Raw genomic sequence first — 6,000 nt, 5'->3', positions numbered from 1 at the left:
GCACTCTGTATATGCGCTTCTAAATGATTCTAATTTGCTGTCGGTAGTTAAGTACACAATAGGTAGCATAGCAATATGAGATTAAACAATTTGCGAAGGCTCACCTTGTCAACATAGTGGAAATAATTTGGCAGTAAAACACCAGTGAATTTAGTGCTTGGTTGATTCCACGTGTTCCAGATGATAATAGCAAACGCCTGCTGCAGGATGCCCATTTTTCTTCTTCTGTTTTTTTGGCAGGTGGATCAATGGTGTCGTGTAGGGATTCATCATTTACTCTCTCCTCTATCAAAACTCTACTCGTTTATGACTACGCATCTGGAAGGCATAATTTTATTTCTGAAGTAGATCTCTAAAAGTGAGTTTAATATACTGGAGAGCTTACTCCAATATATGACAGTGCAGATTAACCAGAGGCCTGTACTACGAAGCAAGTTCAACATACCCAGGGTATCTTCTCGTTATCTGGCTTCACTAACCCTAACAACCGAGATCACGCTAAGCGGTGCTACGATGCTGCTTATCAACTCGGTAAATCAACCCAGAGTTTCTCAGTTTGGCTGTGAGCGCGTTCACATGAACGGGGCGGTGTTTGCAGCATCTGACCAATCACAGACATGGACAAGTCCACAGACTTGCAGACAGACAGACAGAGCGGCACATTTTACAAAGGAAGAGCAAACTATATTAAACAAATATGAAGAAGTTAAACACTTAATCAAGACTGAAAGTAACACAGTTGAAGCTGCCAAATGCAAGAAGAACAGCTGGCAAAAGACAAAACTCCCGATGTGTGAATGCGTAAATTAACAGACATGAATTTAACGGAACACTCAAAAGTCAGATATAGTCGTCTAGATATAAACAGCTTTAAAAATTGTAATAGAAGGATGGGTTACACCTCATTCTGCCCATTATTATATGAGGCGTGTATGACTATTTCAACCTTTTTTCAGCTGCGTCCCCCTCTCCGGCGTTGTGAAACGGACTCGTGAGCATGTAAAAAAATAAATATAAAAACATAATTCAAAGCGGTAAACACCCACAGCATGAATCCAGCTGTCCTTCCTGCATTTGTCAGTTTAAACTGTTTTGTTTTTAGCCTGGATTATGACTGTAACTTCTTCATATGTGTGTAATATTACCATGCGATCTGCGCACTCAGGTCTGATTGGTCAGTAGGCGGTGGTGCTCTGGAGCAGGTTATGTGTTCAGCATCAGTTACCATGGTGATCTACCCCGGTAAGAAGTGATCCACCTTCGTAGGACGGAAAATCCTGAAAGGTTAACTCTGAAGTTACCTCGCTAACGCCAAATCCTGCTTTGTAGTACAGACCTCAGGTTTTATCATTTGTGCTTTGTGGATTGTGATCTTTGGTTTTACACGGCCAGAAGTGTGCTTATACTGTATATTTTACTATTCACGCTTCAATATTCATTAAAGGGGCGCCCGTCGGGCCTGTTTGACTGATGCTGTTCTGAGTCAGGAGGCCAACTGACTGCAGCTCTGGCCTGACAGAAATGCATTGTGGGAAAGGATGTGGGAGGAGCTCATGCAGGTAGGTTACTGTAAATGTGGGTTATACAGGCAACAGGTCAGTGATCAAATTCCGTCCCCCAGCCTTACTTTGGAACAATGGCTTATTCATTTTAAGTGTATGGATGCCATTTCATTAAATATGAAATAAATACATTCATATTTAAATTAATAAATAGGCATATGAAATAAATAAATGAGGCAATAAATATATAAATACATAAATATATGTAATTATATAAATAAGTCAATACAGTTCAATAAATAAATTAATAGTTTTTTATTTAAAAAAGGAAGTTTTTTTAAAGGACTACTTTGATTTATTTTAGGGGACTTTTGAGTTCACAGCCTTTGAATATAACAAACAGAATTTGTACTATCATTAAGGTGAAATTGCAGTACTTTGACAAAACAGTCGGTGGACTTTTGAAACTGTTGGTACAGCACTACTACTGTTTGATCTAGACACAGACGACCAGACGGTGAAGTCCTCCTCCTCTCACCAGCGGTGTCGTGGGTAATGCGGTTTGACAGGACGGCCATCTGAAACACACAGGACACTGTCAGACTGCCCATCCAGCTCTGCAGGATAGCACAACCACACATGTCAAGGCCCCATAATGCCTAGCTGCATCTGACACCCGCCACACCTCTCTCTCTCTCTCTCTCTCTCTCTCTCTCTTTGCCTCTGTGTCTGAAGAGGAAAAGATCCCAATGAAAGAAGGTGAGGGGCGTGCAGTGAAAGCAAAAAATAGAAGTTGGAAGTGAGAAGGTTTTGTGATAAGGTGAAAAGCAGGAATCCAGCTCCCTTGAAAGTGTTCAGATGGCATTACAGTAGAGTTGAGAGACAAACTGGGTCAGTGAACAAAAAAACCTGACTCAGGCCCTGTTCAGACCTGGTATTAGAATGCGTCTCCACATGAGTCTTCAGTTACCACTTGTGATCCAATCTTACTTCCCCACTCCAAATGCAAATAAACACGTAGTAAACACACGGCTAATGCAGCAGCCGTTGTGACGTAAAATTACATGAATGTCAGTAGTAATGTCCTACATATTGGTGAATTCTGGTACATTGTATACGGTGACCAGACGTCCCGGGCAACCGGTTTCATGCTGATATGTCCCGAGTCCCGACAAATATCTGTAAAACACTCAAATATCCTGGTTTTCACCACAATTAAAATAATAATATCATACTTACATAGACGTGTATCATGTTCCACTCATTAATTTGTGCGCATGAGATAAGTATACAGAGAGCCAGCACAGCGCACCTCGCTGCAGTCTCTATAGAGAGTGATGTTGCGCGCTGTCAAGCAACAATTACACACGGACACAACAGATATCCGCTGCTTACATTTAGTGTAGTTTTGAACCACGGAACACTTCGTGCCGTTTTGATGAATTATTCTACACAGTTCCTTCTGCACATCTACAGGCATTTCGCTCCTCTTATAACTCCCTCAGGACCGTCCGTTCCGTCTTTCACCCGGACGGTGTCTCCATCCTGACCAAAATGTCCTCTGAGCTCCACAATTATAATTATAATAGCTTGAGACGAAACAAGTTGAAAAATAATGTACGTAGGCCCAGACAACAATACATTTCCTCTGAGGGAAACTCTCTACGGGACACCCAAACTATCAGTGCGTCATGACGGGGGATAGTCCTGTGATTAAAGGGGGTGAAAGTAGTGAATGTGATGAGTCATGATTGTCACAGCCTCTAATGCACCCCCCCTATAATAAATAGTTTTTATTTCAGCCAATCACAGCAACAGTTCACTTACTGATTGGTTCACCTGAAGTCAGAGAGAAAGGCCTAAAAAGCTGAGATAGGTTGTAGAGTTTGGATGGAATGGAAACCTGCAGAATCTCAGGCCACATGGTAGAAAACCATCGACCTATGGCTCTATCTACTTGGCGTGGAGAGGAGGTCGTGTTGCTCTGGCTCTATCTATCTGGCGTGGAGAGGAGGTCGTATTGCTCTGGCTCTACCTATCTGGCGTGGAGAGGAGGTCGTGTTGCTCTGGCTCTACCTGTTTGGCGTGGAGATGAGGTCGTGTTGCTCTGGCTCTATCTGTTTGGCGTGGAGAGAAGGTCGTGTTGCTCTGGCTCTATCTATCTGGCGTGGAGAGGAGGTCATGTTGCTCTGGCTCTATCTATCTGGCGTGGAAAGGAGGTTGTGTTGCTCTGTCTCTACCTGTTTGGCGTGGAGAGGAGGTCGTGTTGCTCTGGCTCTACCTTTTTGGCGTGGAGAGGAGGTCGTGTTACTCTGGCTCTACCTATTTGGCGACGCCAGGAAGCTGCTTGACATCCTCCTGGATCCACCTTCTCACATATGTTCACATTATATGTATTATTTTTTGTCATATGGATTGTCTATGTTGTATTTTCATTATGTTGTTACTCTGAACACACAACATCTATTGCACGTCTGTCCATCCTGGAAGGGGGACCCTCCTCTGTTGCTCTTCCTGAGGTTTCTAAAAAATGTTTCCCTGTTAAAAGGTTGTTTTCCTTATCCGATGAGAGGGTTATACTGTAAAGGACAGAGGGTGTCGTATCTTGTACAGATTGTGAAGCCCCCCCGAGGCAAATTTGTGATTTTGGGCTATACAAATAAAATTGACTTGACTTGATTTGAGCTGGAATAACCACCTCTACCCACCCTCCTGTGTCCCATATCAGTCCATTCCACAAAACTTGACTTACCGTCCTATATTCACAATTTTGAAAACTGTTTGAACTCATCACGAGTCACAGTCGCTACTTCTGCTGGGCCTTCGCACGGAGAAAGCACCAGTATGCATCAGCGAGCTTCATCCCCATGCAGAGCGAGATTAAAATGGGCTCCCTCGCCGTGAAAAGTTGAAGAAGCAGAGTTTTCACAGACAAAACCTTGGGTTCCAGACGGCTGAGCATGGCGTGCTGGAGCCGCAGGACAAAGAGCTCAATGTCATTTCACAGCTTTAAGAGGAAGAGCTGGATGCTGGCGAGGATCTGGGGAAGAGAGCGGAAACGGACGGAAGTGAGAGGTGGACGTAAGGGGGGGTGGGTTGGATAATCCGAATACATCACTGCCAGACTGCACACATCTACACACACAATGAGGGGCCGAAAGGTCAGCAGTGTGTGCCTGGTTTAATTATGATGAACTGTATGGCAGTGATGTGGACAGCACCCAGGTGCATACTGGGAAGACAGGCTGTCACCAATCTGTCAGCGCCTGTCTGCCACAGCTCGGACACACAATCGCTCACCTGCACACACACACTTTCTCTGTCTTTCATAATCACACACAGACTGCACACGCAGTTTACATGTTAATGTAACAGTAATATTATATATATATATATATTGGCAATGATTACTTTTAAAACTTTAAGTCCATTTTGCTGATAATACTTGTCTACCTTTACCTAAATTCATATGCCGGGCTTTTACTTGTGATGGAGTAATTAACAACCCAGTCACCAGGTGTTGGCATTGTATGTTTCTGCAAAACCAAGGGATACGTTGAACGAACAGCGGTCTCCTGGATGAAAGCCTTGTGTTTAATGGACCCATCCACCTCCGCACCCGCACACCCTCCCTTAGTGTGTCTTTTTGCTCTTTAACCTAAAAAAAGTGTGTAATTTTCATTTAAAACGCCGTAAAATACCCAAAATGAATCAGGACTAGCTCCTTCACCATAAGACTTATAAACATATAATTTGTTTAAAATCATAATATTACGAGAATAAAGTCATAACTTAACTTAATCAGTACTTTATAATTTTATGACTTTATTCTCATAATATTATGACTTTTTTCCTCGTAAACTTATGACTTTATTCTCATAATATTATGACTTTATTCTCATAACATTCTGACTTTAGATTTATCTTTTTCCCCTCAGTGTGGCCCTGGTACTCCGTCGTACAATGGAGATGGAATAAAGGACAAAAATAAGTTTTTTATCCACGCCTAGTATAAAATCATAATTTCAAAGGCAATATCAACATTATAACAAAGATCCCATTGACACAATGATGCAATTGAATGTGTTCTACTACTCTTTGACTACAACTGTTACTATAAATTTGATGAAAATACACTAAAATACAAAATTTTGTTCGTTGTTTATTGTTTACATGTTGACTGTTTACTGGGAGATTTACCTCAAAAATCTATATATATTATATCTGCCTATACCTCAGGAACTGCATTACTTCATTTTAAACACCTGATGACCACTTATTATAATCACATTATAATAAATTATAACAGTGATTATAATGCATTATAAAAAATATTGTAATGTAATACAAGTATGGAAATTATAATTCACTATGATCCTTGCAAAACAAATGTCAGTGAGTGACCAGCAGTTATGAAATATTATGATACTTGACCTTCAAGTCTTTGTAAAATGCCTTATAATGTGTTGTGCTTTTTGTTATATAACATTATGAATAT

This window comes from Sebastes fasciatus, chromosome 18 (genome assembly GCF_043250625.1).
Source record: "Sebastes fasciatus isolate fSebFas1 chromosome 18, fSebFas1.pri, whole genome shotgun sequence".
Classification (NCBI taxonomy): domain Eukaryota; kingdom Metazoa; phylum Chordata; class Actinopteri; order Perciformes; family Sebastidae; genus Sebastes; species Sebastes fasciatus.
This window is presented reverse-complemented; position numbering follows the sequence as displayed.